The sequence below is a fragment of the Chiloscyllium punctatum genome, chromosome 44 (genome assembly GCF_047496795.1).
Source record: "Chiloscyllium punctatum isolate Juve2018m chromosome 44, sChiPun1.3, whole genome shotgun sequence".
NCBI lineage: Eukaryota > Metazoa > Chordata > Chondrichthyes > Orectolobiformes > Hemiscylliidae > Chiloscyllium > Chiloscyllium punctatum.
The window spans coordinates 30532148-30549873 of NC_092782.1; positions in this window are offsets into that span (position 1 = coordinate 30532148).

A 17726-nucleotide genomic window follows, 5' to 3' on the forward strand; every position below is an offset into this window, starting at 1 on the left:
TCTTTGTTTTGGAACAATAACTTTGAATGCCAAAAACAGGCTGACAAAACAGTCTTTGGGCAGCACAGTGGTGTGGTGTTTTGCATTGCTGCCTCACTGCGGCAGGGACCTGGGTTCAATACTACCCTTGGGTGACTGTGTGGACTTTGCACATGCTTCCTTGACTGCATGGGTGTTCCAGGTGTTCCAGTTTCCTCCCATAGCCAAAAGATGTGTAGGTTAGGCAGACTGGCCGTGCTAATTTGCATATATAAATTGCTAATTTGTCTAGGGATGTGCAGGCTAGGTGGATTAGCCCTGGGGTATGCAGGATTACAGGGATAGAGTAGTGTGTCGGTCTGGGTAGGATGCTCTTCAGAGGATGGCTGTGGACTCACTGGGTCAAATGGCCTGTTTCCACACTGTGGAAATTTTATGACTCTATAAATAGCTGTCAGTGCATCTGCTAGGCACTCTTGGAGTACAGTGTACAGTTTCAGTCACCCTGCTATTGGAAGGATATTTTTAAATTGGACGGGGTACAGAAAAAATTTGCAAAGATGTTGCCAGGTCTGAAGGGTTTGAGTTATGAGGTGAGGTTGGATTTTCTGGGAACTTTTTCACTGGAGCATAGGAGGTTGAGTGGTGACCTTATAGAGGTCTAGAAAATCATGAGGGTCATAGATAAGGTGAATCACAAAGGTCTTTTCCCTAGGTTAGGGGAGTTTAAAAATCAAGGACATAATTTTAGGATGAGATGAGAAAGATTTAAAAGAGATCTGAGGGGCAACTTCTTCACACAAAGGGTGGTTCATATGTGCAATGGATTGCCAGAGGAAGTGATAGATGCAAGTACAGTTGCAACATTTAAGATATTTGGATAGGTACATAAATAAGAAGAGGAATATAGGCAGGCACAGGCAAATGGGGATAGTCTACTTTGGGAAACTTGGTTGGTATGGATGAGTTGACCAAATGATTTGTTTCTGTGTTGTATATCTCTGTGGCCAGTGATATTACCTTACTATGATACATCCATCTTCACAAGGACATATTTGTGCACATGCGGATATTGTGAACAGTCTATCAAACTGTTAGCTGTAACAATTTGTCTTTCCAACAAGAAAAATAGTCTTCTGCATCCATTTTGACAGATAACCCCTTACTTCCACCTAGGAAATGTTTTTAGAGAACAGCTAAGTTTTGTAGTGATTTCCAAGCTTTATGGAGACTTTTTCTCCCCTTTTAAAGATCAGATTGATTTTGATCAGAATTTGTCAGACAGAAAATGCTTTATTAAACACACAGACAGCAAAAAACCTATTAAAATGACAGGAGATCGCTCACAAATGAGCATCCTGCAGTGCGAATCCAGCTCCATTCTAGTCAGCATTTACAGGAACTGGGGCACGGGGAAGAGTTGCAGTAAAATCTTCTGAGCACAAACCAGTCTCTGAAGAATTTTTTTCCTGAATTTTTTTATTGATATTGAAATGTTTTTAATAACACTCATTATTAGACGAGACAAAATGACCATTGATTTCACTGAGCTGATGCTTCGATGTCTCTCTTCACCCTGTGTTGTGATTATGTAGATAGTGCCATACTTGTTGCAGAGAGTTGTCAGTGCATCACCAACTCATGTGCTGTCACCGTGCCATCTAGTGACATTTATAATAAGTGCAGTCTTCTCATTAAAGTTACCCCATGATGATTTCCTTCGATGCCAAATGCTCTGGCATCTTGACCTGAGCAAAATCTCAGTTCAGACATGTAAATGGTCTTTTTCATGACTCCCAACAGTTTCAGCATTGGAGAATGAGAATGTCTGTGGAAATTCCCAGTAATGCTGTACCTAAAGTCTATTCATATTAGCCACCTCATTCAACTTTGCTGCGTATTAAACATTTTTATTGTAATTTTGATAAGCATTCATTACACAATCTTAATGAGCCTTATGTTAGCCATGTGGCTGTATGAATTATTAACAATTTATATTCCACATCATTTACCATTTTTTTGTTTTACTTTCAAAGATGTGACAAGCAGAGATACTGGGTGTTAACTTGCAAAAATGAATTGATCAATCTTGAGTCAGAGGTTAAAGTTTAAATATTCTAGAACAAGAACTTGTAACCCTTCCATTTCCAATTTAAAGACAGTCAGAAGTGTGGCAGGTAAGTCTTTGTAGCATTTTGGTGAGGTAACAAGCCTTCATTTTAACAGTCATTCTCATTTTAGTTTGCAACCGCCATGATTCGTGGCCTTGGAAAATCCAATGGATGATGGGTAGTGAGTAGCGCTAACTCCATATTGATCAGTATTATTAGGGGGAATGACAAGTTAACCTGAAGTTCCAGCTGGGATCAAAATGTGATCGAGAGTTTTAGTTAACTTCATGAACAATGATCATATAAATAAAAATGAATTTTAAATGATTTACATAAGTGAAGAAATTACTCTGGTTTAAAGAAAATTAGTTACATTTGCATAAACATGTTCAGATGCTGATGCAGCAGACAGAGAAATGACCCCATTTGCCACAAGAAGGATGAAGCGATGAGGTTTAGTGAAAGATGGGCTTTGGAGAGGAAATAGGATGGTAGCTGGGAAGTTAGGGAGTGGTGCGACCTGAGGTAATAGGCAAATTGCCACTTCTGGAATGTGTGGAAAACAAGGTGTTTATTAAAACAGACTATTTTTTAATTACAGTAATGTGCTGTCTCCATAACATATAATGTATAAAGATGTGACGAATGCTTGTTGAGTTAGAGGGCTACCTCAGAAGTTTCCATGATGAACTCTCCCAACATTGGATCAATAAACAAACATTGACCGGTACCTTGAGGTTCCTGAGATTATTTCATAAAATAATCTGACACAACATTGTATCATTGTAGCACTATTTGTGGCTGGTGCAGCAAGAATGCTTCCAGATGATCCAACAAGCTACTCTAGTAAACAACACCCATCTTGGTCTGTCTACCTCCCTTGTCCATCTTCAGACTATACCCAACACTAACAGATCCCTCACCTCCAAACTTTTTTTGCTCTGCTAACGCACAGTAGCACTTTCCTTTCCACACAAGTTTGGAACACACCTTTTCTCCATGGTAAAAACCTGCCAACTTTCTCCCCACCTCACCAGAACAGGAAGCCCTGCTCCAGCATCTGGACTTCCCCTGCCCTCTGACTGTGTATTTTTCACAAAACCTACCTTGTCTCTTTTGCCGTGTTCTTGTGGATTTGGTTTCCTCAGTTGACTGACAGATGTTGACCCAGCAGGCTACCTATAGGTAGATACCTGACAGAAAAAGAAAATTGAAATTAAAATTTGTGGGATGTTCGGAAAATCTACTTCCCAAATAGTCTGATATCAAAAGGCATGATACTTGACTAGTCATTAAAATTCAAGCCTCTAAATCCAGTTCTGATGATATAAATTTAGATTAGATTACTTACAGTGTGGAAACAGGCCCTTCGGCCCAACAAGTCCACACCGCCCCGCCGAAGCGTAACCCACCCATACCCCTACATCTACCCCTTTACCTAACACTACGGGCAATTTAGCATGGCCAATTCACCTGACCTGCACATCTTTTGGACTGTGGGAGGAAACTGGAGCACCCGGAGGAAACCCACGCAGACACAGGGAGAAAGTGCAAACTCCACACAGTCAGTCGCCTGAGGCAGGAATTGAACCCGGGATCTCTGGCGCTGTGATGCAGCAGTGCTAACCACTGTGCCACCGTGCCGCCCACAAATTGTACAACAAAATTTGAAACTCAGACAGCATTAAAATATCTTACAGAGTCCACTGTGTTGAATCCTGCAGGAGTAAACCATCTGCAATTTACTGTTGTCATCATCAGATTTTACTTCCATTATGCAGTATGACATTGATTTAGAGAACACTGCATTTTTAGACCTTTGCCATCCAAAATAGTGCATCTCCACAACCTGCTGATATCCTCATTACTTGGCTATAATTCATGGTAAGTACACATGCTCAGAAATAGTGGCCCAATATTGCTGCCAACCTAGAATGATAGATTCATGGGGACTGTCCTTTCTAAAAGGTTATCTCATACCTGGGAGAAATTTTTCGATTTGTAACTTTGCTTGACAGGATGGGTTTGGAGATCCAAATGTTATAGAGTCATGTAGTAGAAGATAATTGAAAAGGTCAGAGCGACATCACTTCTTTCAGATTTCCTCAGGTTGAAATGTTTCAGATATCTGTGCTTCAGTAGGGGCACCTCATTGAATTCTGCCAAATGCCTTTATCTACAAATCCAATCTCATAGCAAGGGCATCGCCAGTGGCTATGAAGATGAGTGTGTTCGATTCATAGCTTCTGGACTGTGGCAGGCGATGTTAGCAACATCTAGTATATTTGCAGTGTACTGCTGTATGGAAACTACTGAGGCTAATAAGTTAATTTAATTCTGCCTGCCAAAAAGGAACAGTTGGCATGAGTTCAAAGCTTATGCAAGGATCATAGGCTTCCCCATGATACAGGTTGGCACTGACTGCATAGATACATCTTATTTCAACTCCGCTGTGTACCTGAACCAGAAGGTGTTTCACCACCTCCAGGGGCAGTATGTCATGCAGGGCAATGTCCAGTACCCTATTGGCAATGATGATGAATTCATCCTGTAACTGTCCTCTGCCATCTATATTTCAACAATCACAGCAAACCAAACTGGATGGCTAGGGCTTTCTGCTGACAGCGTGCCACATGACTCTGGTTTGCCCCATATACACATGTGCAATTGGTATACCTAGACTGCCACACTGCCAGAAGTATTCTTATCGGGAAAGTAATTGGAACATTGAAGCACCTGTTCTGCTCTTAGATTATCTGGAGAAGCCCTACAATATTCAATTAAGCAGACCTCAAGATTTGAGGAGATGCGGTGGAGAGAGTTGTCGACCACGACGGAGGGGAAATTGCGGTCTTTGAAGAAGGAGGCCATTTGAGTTGTTCGGTAGTGGAATTGGTCCTCCTGGGAGCTACCTAGATTACACCTCCTCCCACCCTGCCCCCTGTAAAAACGCCATCCCATATTCCCAATTCCTCCGCCTCCACCGCATCTGCTCCCAGGAGGACCAATTCCACTACTGAACAACCCAAATAGCCTCCTTCTTCAAAGACTGCAATTTCCCCTCCGATGTGGTCGACAATGCTCTCCACCGCATCTCCTCCACTTCCCGCACCTCCACCCTTGAACCCCGCCCCTCCAATCGCCACCAGGACAGAACCCTACTGGTCCTCACCTTCCACCCCACCAACCTCCAGATACATCGTATCATCCTTTGTCATTTCCGCCACCTCCAAACAGACCCCACCACCAAGGATATATTTCCCTCCCCTCCCCTATCAGCGTTCCAGAAAGATCACCCCCTCCACGACTCCCTTGTCAGGTCCAACCCCCCACCAACCCAACCTCCACTCCCTGCACCTTCCCCTGCAACCGCAAGAAGTGCAAAACTTGCGCCCACACCTCCCCCCTCACCTCCCTCCAAGACCCCAATAGATCCTTCCATATCCATCGCAAATTCACCTGCACTTCCACACACATGATTTACTGTATCCACTGCACCCGATGTGATCTCCTCTACATTGGGGAGACAAGCCGCCTACTTGCAGAACATTTCAGGGAACACCTCTGGGACACCCGCACAAACCAACCCAACTGCCCCGTGGCTGAACACTCTAACTCCCCCTCCCACTCCGCCAATAACATGCAGGTCCTTGGCCTCCTCCATCACCAGATTCTGGCCACACGACGCCTGGAGGAAGAGTGCCTCATCTTCCGCCTAGGAACCCTCCAACCACACAGAATGAATGTAGATTTCTTCAGCTTCCTCATTTCCCCTTCTCCCACCTTATCTCAGTTCCAACCCCCAGATTCAGCACCGCCCTCTTGATCTGCAATCTTCTTCCCGACCTCTCCGCCCCCCACACCCTCTCCGGCCTATCACTCTCACCCTCACCTCCTTCCACCTATCGTATTCCCAATGCTCCTCCCCCAAATTCCCTCCCCCCTATCTTTTATCTCAGCCCGCTTGGCACACCAGCATCATTCCTGAAGAAGGGCTGTTGCTAGACAGTGTTCTTTTCTTCTCCTATCACCCAAAGGCAGCTGGTGTCAGTTTGTTTTACAAAAGTTAAAATCCAATTTCTTCTAAAGTTATATTTCCTTGCGTAATCAATAAGTGAACCAACACTTCCACTTTTGCCTTGTGTTGTCAAAAACGAACAACAGCATTATCTGCAGCACATCAATGTTCATCCAAATTTTCACCTTCTGACTTTATATTTCCAAATAAAATATACATGATCTTTACAATATGAGTGTTTTGGGATAGAACTAATGTTATACTTCATCATCTGTCAAACTGGCACCTGAGAACTTTTGTTTCTCACTGCAGCATATTTTTGCCCTGTCTGTTACCATGTGCAAATTCTGCCTTATTGCCATCCTCAAAAATCCATGAAGTAGCTGAAGCTAGTATTGGATGTGGCATTTGAGAATGCATTAACTGATTGTAATTAATCAAAAATACACAATACCTAACTGACGGGCCTAACACTGGGGAGGAAGGCTTCTGTAACCAGTGCTTTTCCTCGAGGTGCTTATCTGTGAATGGCCGACAACTCTCGTTGGACAGGATTTCTGTGCCCAACGTCCTTGATATCAGGAGTCAGTGTTCCATTGGCTTATCAATGCCTAACTGACTCAAGATGTAAGAGAGCTTTTATAAAGGAAACAATGCAGGGCTCTGCAGCTGAGGTCATCATGATCCACCCTATGATTGGATTTTGAAAAATGATAACATTATTAAATCATACATTGAAATTGTATGATCAGAAACTTCAAATGCCAGAATTTAAAAATAAAATAAGTGGAGAACTTTGATCCTAGAGAACATATCTAATTGACGGGCCTAACATATTTTGGACGAAAATCTTTCAAATCAAGCAGCAAACTTTGGTTATATGTTGGCACAATTTCAGCTTTTTTAACGGATGTTTGGGTTATTATGTAATTGTGGCATTTTTCATTTCCACATTTGGCATCTTGCATCTTTGCAGTTTTACTTTATCCCTTTTCTCTTGTGCATTTGTTTTTGCTTTCCTCCAAATATAGTCAGTTCCAATCCTATATCACTGTTTTAGCTGTTTCCAACTTTTTACCTCTGTCTCTTTTAATTGCTTTTCTTTGAGATCATTTTATACAAATTGATATTTCACTATTTCTCCGTTGAAACAGATTCTTTAACCTCAAGTCTCTTTGTACTGTTGTATTATCAATGCTTTCTTTCTCCTTCCTTACACAAATAACTCCACAGAGAAGGCCAATATCCCATCACTAAATCATGCTTTATTAATAATTGGAGAGTCCTTGACACTGACCCAGCTCCCTTAGAGCCAGCTCTGAGTGAACAGGATGTCTGAGACTCCTGTTTATATCTGTCAGCCAGGACTCCCTATTTGGAACAGATTAACTGCACTAATCAGGGAACTCTGTGATCCGCCTGGCTTACCTTGTTACAATCACTTTGCTTTCCTGCTGGATCCGAGGACAGAGACTGGTTCTTTTCTTTTGTTAGCTCCTCCTGGGGTGTTTTAGCACTTAGTTAGGTTCCTCCAGCTCGACCTCTGGTACGGGCAGAGTGTAATGCACAGTAGCTCACCTATTGTTCCCACAGCATCCCAGAAGAAGTTCATTCTTTTTATCAGTCAGCAAAGGCATCGAAGCAGTGACATCACTATGTCCATCTCACATACCAAGATATCATCACTGCTTGATGGGGAAGGAGAACCCACAGGTTCCAGAACAGTCAGAAAGGCTGCTGATGAGTTGGGCATGTTTTGCACCTGGCCTGTTTGTGAATTTGCAGCTTCCATACAGTCCACTTGCTTGTTCAGGACTATCGCACCTACTGGAACTTTATATGTCACTGGACCCACCCTTGTGTCGAACATGCCTCTTACCCATACAAGGCTACTCCCGTGGTTCCCACAACAAATGTTGTCCCTCTGAAGTAAATGTCTCTGTTAATTAGCAGAGTCTTGTGTCCAGCATTGGCATTCCTAATGGCGTTTCACCCTCCTCACTCCTTCCCCTTTCTCTATCATCGTCCCCGTGTTTGACAAATGAACTCTATGCACGTCCAGACACTTTGAGTGGATATCCACAATAACTACAAACATTGAGCCAATGAAAGCATCTGCATAGTCAAAATGTAACTGAGTCCAGGGTTTATCCAGCCATTCTCACATATCTGGGGGAGCTGCTGGTGGTAATTTTTGTCCTTGTTGGTAACTCTGAGCATTGCCCAACCTATGCTGGCCACTGGACATAACTTCTCGCCAACATCTTCTTTCTGGAAACCCCAGGATGACACTGCTGGAGTTCAGCCAGTATCTAGTGGTGACCTTTGCTCAGGCTAAACACTCTTGCTCCCCATAATAATATGCTGTCCTCTACAGAGATCTGGTCTCTCCAGGTTCCAAAAGTTTTCAATTCTAGTTGTAATGGTCCTATGGCTCCCCCCAGAACCCACAGCTCTTTCAGTTTTGCTAGGAACAGACCTTTCTGATTGGACCAGATTTACAGCTCCATTTAGGGAACTTGTATTCTATGATGTCCACCTGGCTGCCCTCATTACAATTGACCTTTGCAGTATTGGTCAATCTGCTTCACATTCTGTTTTGAATTCAATTGAGATGTCACACTCTTTCAAAAATTGCATAGATCTTGCTATAAAAATAACAACATTGCTTCAGACAAATGGCATCTTACGCTTATCCTCGCTGTTACTTTTAAGAACCTCTGTACTTCCATATTGATTTCCCATTGAATTCATCATGTAAAGTTTAGTCTGGTAATTAGCAACACATGTACCTTTTTAAAAATGTGTTAATTATTGCAACCAAATGCATCAGCCTCCTTAACGAGTCGTAGCTTTACAGATGCTTCCAGGTATGTTCTTTTGTTTTCAGTATGTGATGTTTCTGTTTGGTTTCATACAAATAATTATTGCTCTTGGTGATAGATACATTTTGTCACTTCTGATTTTGAGTTATTTCCTAGAAATGAATTCCAGTCTTCAATGATTGATATTTGCACCCTATCTTCCAAATTAAATGCTGATTCTATGGGTCAAACCAGATTACTTTTGAAATGTTTCTGCCACGAGGACCAAATGCAAGCTTCATGCTAATGTTAGCTGGCTGAAGGGCGCTGCGATTGTTCACAAAGAGCGCAAGGCACACAAAGCTCCAGACAACCTGCTGAAAGAGGTGGGTACTGCTGAGAATGGTAGGAAACCATGAGGGTGTCTCAAAGTGGAGACACTCTGTAAAGCTTCCTGAAAACTTGCAAATAAAGAATATTCATGGACTACCATCACTGTGAAGGGTGTACCCTTTTACAGAACTGCTAATCATCATAGCTGCAATCTTCTCATTCCAGAGGTTCCATACAGGGGATTGAGTGGGTGTATTGTTAGGTACCCAACATAGTGCCTGGAGGTTATCCTGAGGTACCTGAGCAGATAGGGATGGAGAGTTTCAATTGATGTTGGAATATCCCAGGGTCGTCATCAAATTGTACCCAATTTGTGTATTTAATGGACCTATTGGTCAATAGCTGTTGCTGGGCGGGTGGCAGCTGTTGCATTAGTCCACTAAGGTCCTACCTCTAACCCTGCTTGTGTGGGGCTGTTAACATCTGTCTGTTCAGTTTCATTGCTTTAAGAGAGCAATCACAGATGCAAGAGCTTTTCCTCGTCTAAAAGTATTTAGCAATAATAACCTGGGAGAAAATTAAACCAATTGACAAGGGTGAATTATTTAAGGAAAGTTGCAATGGATTTGTCAAAGGTAAAATGTGTTTAACAAAGTAATTGAGGTTTTTGATGAAGCTTCATGAGTATGGTATGATTGATTGGTGTCAACAGACTTCTAAAAGTCATTTAATGAAGTGCTCTATTGCAGCAAATCTGAAGTTCATGAAATACAAGGGACAGTGGCAGCATGGATACAAAATAGTCTGAATGACAGGAAGAGTAGGCAACAGTTCAGACTGGACAATGGTGTACATTGGGGTTTGTGAGTTGTTACTACTGGGACTACTTTCTGTCTTGCTGCATATTAATGATCTGGGCTTATGTCTACTCAACACAATTTCAAAATTTCCATTTGACAAAATCTTGAATGTATTGTGAGGAAGACAGGGATCATCTTCAAATGGACATGATCTGGGGGATCCGGTGTTGGACTGGGGTGGACAAGGCTAAAAATAACACAACACCAGTTTATAGTCCGACAGGTTTATTTGGAAGCACTCGCTTTCAGAGTGCTGCTCATTTATCAGGTGTTGATGGATCAGATGGATTATCACCTGATGAAGAAGTAGCGCTCCAAAAGCTAGTGCTTCCAAATAAATCAAATGGACATAGAACACATGGTGGAATGGACAAGCTACAGGGAAAAGATGGGGAAGTCAGATTAACTGAGTTGCTCTTGCAGAGAGCTAGCATTCAGATGGGAGGCAGAATGGTCACCTTTGGTACTATGATTATCCATATTACTGAATGCCATGCTGACTGATCAGTCAGATAGCTGGGTTTTAGCTCTATTGGAAATACTGTACAAATACTGCAGGTCTCAGACCTTACAATTCCATTATATAAGTGGAGTCTGTGTGTATGTGAACAATAATGTGAATTTCTTTAGTGACTCTAAGGCTAGAAATTGTTATTGACTAACACCAAGTGAGTGTATAATGTGTTTGCTTGGAATCCATTCAGCCCTCTTCATTTAAATGGGTGAATGCCTGGCTCAGTTATTTTCAGGCTGTTAGTCTTTCATTTTAGTCTTTTGATCTTTCACTGCTTTTTGCACTCTTAATGACGAGTTGGAGCTTGTGTGTCACTTTCCATGTGGAGTGCATTATGGACAAGCTGAGGAAAGCCTGGTTGAACAGGATTTTGTATTCACAGGTGAGACACCCACACTAATAGGTTGCTTATCAAACCTGCAAACACACACAAGTCGTGAGGGTCCAAAAGAACTTTGCAAGGATAGGCAGAAGTAGCAGCCAACAGCACCAGTAAACATTTTGTAACACCAACAATAACAATCAAATAAAATAAAGGAAGCTTTTAAATATGCAAAATCAGAAACTACAGAATTGTTCGACTTTCTTCCAGGTTTCTTGACTATAGCTAAAGATCTCCTTAATATGCCAATGAAAATAATTTCCTCTTGACCTGTACCAGGGAAATTTGAGGAATCAGGGAAAGGAAAAATCTTATGCTTCTTCCATGAGCAGGAAGGGAGGTGGTGGAGCTGTGTAATCATGAGAGAGGCCAATCACGTTCCTGACAACTGGATGAAAGTTTTGAATGATGTTTCTGAAACTTCAAAGGTGGCAAGCATTTGCATGTCATGCATGGTTAATAAAAGATTGGCTGTCCAGAAATCTCCTTCAAAATTAAGCACTTCACAAGTGAGCAATACTTGCCTTTAGATTCCCAACTGTCTATAAGAAGCATGCTAGGTCATTACTTGCTGGAGTTCAGAGTAAGTGACACTATTAAGCCCTCTTTGAAGAGTGTTTGTCTATGCCAGGTCATGATGGCAATAGGCTAAGTTGAGTAGGGCTTAATAGATGACTGTACCAGGCATGTGTCAAGGAAGGTTAGGCCAAAAATAGAAGTCTATCTGGCCAACTGGGGAATGATGGAAGGGCTTGATTGTTTAGTTAGAGGCATTCACTTGAGGAGATCTTGTGGTGGGTTGAATAGAATAAATGTGCCATTTAAAAATGGCATCCGGACCTTAAATTCCATCAGTTGATTTCCTACCTGCCTTTGCTTCACCCTGTGTTTTTTGAAGTGGAACATCATGCTTGACATAGGCAACTTTAAAGCCATATTTTATTTTTTAAAAGCTGAACACAACCTATTAAGACAGCTACAATCGAGCAGTTGACGTTTGGCAGTATCAGCTCTAGATTGTCCTGAAACTCAAACAAATAGCTCATGGAAAATGGACATTCTTGACCATATGTGTCTTTGTTTAAGAATAGACTATTAACAAAAAAAAGTGACAAAACATTTAATTCATCTTTCCATTTCGCTGTGGCCAACAGAGTTATCAAATCTCAAAAGGTGGTAGGCAATCAGAAAATATATCCTATTGATCTTTTATTGTTTTGTGATATTCCTTCATCCAAATGAAAGGACCTTGGCTTTTCAAATTGTCAACTTGTGAAGAGCCACAACACAGAATCTGTATCTGCTTATCATCCACCTTATCTGGAAAAGAAGTTTAGTTTTATAATAGGCCTCATTGGAAAGACAATTATTTTTGTCGTCTGCTTTCAAAATAACAACTGAAGCTGTTCTGAAACAGAGGAACTATTTGAAAGCCATTGAACATGTTAGATGAAAGCTGCTCAGCCAAGGTAATAAAGACTATGAGAAGGACTCTCTCCTAAACCTTTTCCACTTCAAATCAATTTGAGGGCTGACTGTTGGCCGTACAACTGCAAGATATTTCACAGACTACTGAGAATTTTCAAGCCCTTCATTGCAGCCAAAGCATCAACTTATCTAAGAAATGACAAGCTTTCAGACAGGCTGAAATAATTCCAAATTGTTATTTTTTTCATCATCCCTATAAATTCTCATCTGAACAATAATGTGCTTGAGTTGAATGAGATGTGACATATTTAATTCTGTTGAGTGAGCTTAGAATAATAATAATCTTCTTTATTTTTAAAGTCATAAATGGTTTCTGATGGTAACATTTAAATTGTCAACCTGTGAAGAGCCACAACACAGAATTCAGAGAGATCACTGAGAATAACAAAACACATGCCACACATCAAGATCATTTTGATCATTGACAATCGTAAAAGGCATAAATTGTGTTTACGAGAATAGTCATTGTTAGAGTTAGAAATGTAGTAATGAAGGAAACACAACAACTATAATGTGCTGAAGATACTCTTAGAAAAAGCAATGTCATAATGAGCAAATATTTCTATGATCTTCATGAAAGATAAACATTGGCTAAGAAACTAAGGTCACTCCTGTCTATTGTTCAACCTAACTTTACAGAATCTTTAATCTGAGATCCCTAACAGGTTTAACATCTGACATCTCATCAAGGGTTGCCACCTCTAAAACTTTAGAGATCCTAATCCCTGCTCTTCATATCACGTTGAATTTTTGTGTTCTATCTTCATATTTGTCCAACATGGATACAAGAATGCTTCTAACTGAACCCTGAATTATTTCATTGGGAAAGCATCCATTGTAAAATTGTTGTTGAAATATAACTTCAAACTACAACAGCAAAAGCCATTCCAGTATAAAACAAATGTATTGTAAACATATAATATTATCTCTAAAAAGTAATACAATAGATAGAATTCCAAGTTTCAAAGGAGCAAGGAGAATAAATGAAGTAAGAAGAAATAAAAAGATAGCTGCAATTATTTCAGGAGCTTTTCAACTACAGTGAAGATAAATTACTGCCTGTGCTGATATATGTCCAGTACCTGTGAGATTCCAATAAAAATTAATTTGAAACGTTATTTTAGACTATCAAAGGATTGATTGGAGCTGGTGTTGTAAATGTAGATTGATTAGTGTTTACATTACTGGACAGTTTTGAATAAAAAAAACTTTAAAAACAAGGAAATGCAAACTCCCCTTCCACCAAGACTATTAATGGTTAACGACATTGAAGATACTTATACTGTAAAAGTGGAAGATTTCTGAACAAAATTTATTGTAAAACATTGGTCATTCACAAATTTAATAGAAATTTTTTTATCATTGAAGATCTTTCCTGGCAGTAATGATAATGCTGTATGTGTTTTAATGTGAGTAGTTTGTTTTTCTTGCATGTAAACGGAAAAACAGATGTTACCTTGGCTATCATCTAGAGAACTGCAAACCACAATATGCTCACAGTGGACAGGTCTAAACTAAATAACCCCAGGAACACCATAAAATTGCAAATTAAAAGACTATGTTCACAGTACTTAAATGGCCATTATCTCATGATAATTGTCTCACTTTGCCTAAGGACCTTGATCAAATTAACTTGAATGTGAACATACAATCTGTCAGTGAAGCTTGTTAAAAACTCAATATGAAATTGAGGCAGAGATCTATTTGAAAATCTCGGTAAAGTTTCATTGTGTAATCTATTCATAGTGGTAGCATTGGGTTATTGCTGAATTTTGATGTACAATGACATGACATTTTAAAGACAGTTCTGATTAAATCTGTGTATGACAAGGATTATAAATTATTGTAAAAATGCTGACATTTATCTTGAAAGGGCCAGCAGGGAAAAGAATATGTAATTTACAATAATACAATTCTTCCAGAAAAAAAATGACACCACAGGCTGAATCTTCCATTGGTAGTGATGTCTCACCTGCTGGCTGCATAGCCGGTGAGAATCCACTTGGTTTTCATTCATTTATGGGAAGTGGGCATCACTGGCTATGCCAGCATTTATTGTCCATCCCTAATTGTCCTCAAGAAGATAATGGTGAACTGCTCTCTTGAAACTCTGCATATGTTGACGTGGAAACATCCTGATAATGCTGTGAGAGAGGGCTTTCCAGGATTTTTAGCCAACAACATTAAAAAACAGTGATATATTTCCAAATCTGGATGATCTGTGACTTGGAAGGAAACCTGCTGTTTGCAGTGATGGAGGACAACAACTTGTTGAAGGAGCAGTGCTCTGAAATAAAACTGTTGGGCTATAACCTGATGTAGTGTGATTTTTAACAATGTCAAGGTGTTTTGCCTTCAGTCACTCTCTTTGTGTTGTGTGGTCAGTCAAGTGTAATTTGCAGTGATGTCAGTAAACACAGAACCCCGACTGTATGAAAGTCTGTGAAATCCTGCTTTATGAATAATTAGTGTTCTAAACAAATTCTAAGACATTTGTCAATATGAACTCATCCTTTGTGGTATACATTACCTGGGCTAACATCTAGAGAAAACTACAAATCACAACATGCTGGTAGGCATGCGAGCATCAAATATGTATTAAATGTTAGTCAAGGGAGAGAGGCAGTGGCAGTAAGTGGATGTTGAAAAGGAGACAGTGGAATAGCAGTTGTGAAGGGTAATTTTTCCAAAAAGACACCCAAAAATCTGTCCATGCTCACAGCTGATAGTACAACCCTAACCAAAGCCTCAGCTCAACAGCGTGTAAACCTGTACTGAGGCAGAAAGAATATGCTAACTTCTCTCTCTTTCTCTTGTTTTTCAAATAAGAGGGGCCAGTGCTGACTTAATTTTAAAAAAAAATTGATATTTTAACTGATCCTAAAAGAACAGATCAAATTACCCTTAAAATCCAGCTTCTTAACAATGCAAAAATACTTTCTATACTATAAAGGTCTTACCTGTGTCTAGACATCAGTTGATTCTATCATGAAAAATAAAAAGAAAGCCAATGTGATTTTTTTTTGCTATCAATGCCATCTATAGACAAAAATCTGCTAATACAAGCTTGCGATTTTTAAAGATACAGCCGCAAAAGAAAGAGTAGCTAATAGTTATTTCTTAAAGCTACAGCAACAAGAAAAGGAACATTTTAAAAAGCCTATACTGCAATGTGAACTTTTATTCTGACATTTTAATCAGCCTTAGAAGCACAATAAATTGGAAAACAAGTATACAATATTGGATTGGTATTCCACTGATGTTCTCTCAGTTATTTAAAGAATACATCCATCTTTATTTCTTCAATCACCAAGTGCAGGACAGGCAGCCAAACTTATTCTCAGTTTGGGCACTAAAACGTTATGAAGAAGAAAACTTTCTGATATTTCTGCAAGTAACCACAAACATCTGACAAGCTTTCAGGTTTTACACGATGGTTTTCAAGTTTGGACACAGGCTTTACTTCATGTAATACTGACAGCAGGCACGTGAGACAATTGCTAATTCGTCGGCAGGTGTCTGTGAAAAAATTACAACATGTGGTTTCCCTAAAGATAACATAGCTCAAACAGTTGCCTTGCTCCTACACCCATCAAATCCTTCCACAAACATTTTTCAAGACAAACCTAAAGAATGCATCATTGCTGCTGTACGAGGAGGAGACAAGTTTGATACGTTTGCCATAAGTCCGCAGCAACTGCAAGCACTTTACTCAAACGACTGTTCTAGCCATCACCTGGTACAGGGAGACAATTAAATACTAATAACAGGGTCCAGCTGTCAGATTACATGCCACAAGCGGAAATAGGTGGTCCACCTGACCAGAGAAATGCAGAGTATTACACAGTGTTACACAGCAGCATGTGAATAAGAGCCAATCATGGAACAGTGCCAAAAAAGTTTCCAACATTCGATGCATGGCATGAAGTACACAAACCTAAGACAATGTTACAGCTTACAGGACACTTCGTCAACACGCCACACATATGAATAGTGTCAGAAAAGCTAAAGCCTTTACATGTGCTCAAGTGATGTACCCCAAAAGGGATGAACAACACAGACATTAGATCAAACTTGACACTTGTGCAAATCCAATGTCACCCTTTTCTGCATCTTACAAAAAATGTATTCAGGAAATAGACGCAGTGTGGTGCAATCCACACAAGAAAAGCTATCTTTCCACAATGGATCCGATATTCCATGATTTAGCATTTTCTTTCTTAAATGCCAATAGGGATCTTTGGAATAGACACTTGAAATCTTTTACTTTAATGGACTGCAGTGATTCAAGAAGGCAGCTCACCACCACATTCTCAAGGGCAACTAGGGACAGCAATAAATATTGGCCCAGCCAGTGACACCCATTTACCATGAGTGAATAAAAATAAAAGATCTGGTCTGAACAGAATAAAAGACAAACAGACTATGCCTTCTCGGAAGGACAAAGGTGATTTATACAAAGGCGTCTCCGTTTGTTCAGCTTTTTATTTCCATATCTTCCAAGCTTTATGACAAAAGTATATCTTCTTAAAGATCTTCTCCACAAACAGACAGCGTACATATGGCAAAATGTCATTAATACACTTAAAAGTCTCTCAAAAATAACTCCATCATCCAGTAAGTGTGCACCTATGACTGGAGCAAGGTCACCACTTTTAAATAGATATATTTCAGAAAGTCATCGGAGTGGTTTCCTACAGAATGACAAGAAACAAATCTCTAGTTTGAAGGTCTTTACAACAACTCAGGTTAACGTCTCCAACTTTAAAAGAGTTTTCAGGGTACTTCGGTTTCTTACATGTCTTTTTGACATGCACTTCGTTGTTCACGCAAACTGCAAGCCATTAGAAATAATTAATTGAAAACTTCTAATGTATTAACCTCTGTGACTAAAGTGTCCAATTGTTAATTTAGACCATAAGAAACAGCCTCTCGAACCTGCTCAGCCATTCAATTGGGTCATGACTGATCTGACATTCCTCACATTCACTTTTGTGCCCTTTTCCCCATAACCCTTGATTCCCTACTGATCAAGTATCTACTTATCTCAGCCTTGAATACACACAAGAACTCTGCCTCTGCTTTCAGTGGCAAGGAGTTCCAAAGACTCAAAGCACTCTGAGAGAAGAAATATTGCTCATCTCAGTCATAAACTGGCACCCTTTTATTCTAAGGCAGTGCTCTCTGGTCCTGGACCCTCTCATTGGGGAAACACCCTCTTGGCAGTTCCCCTGTCA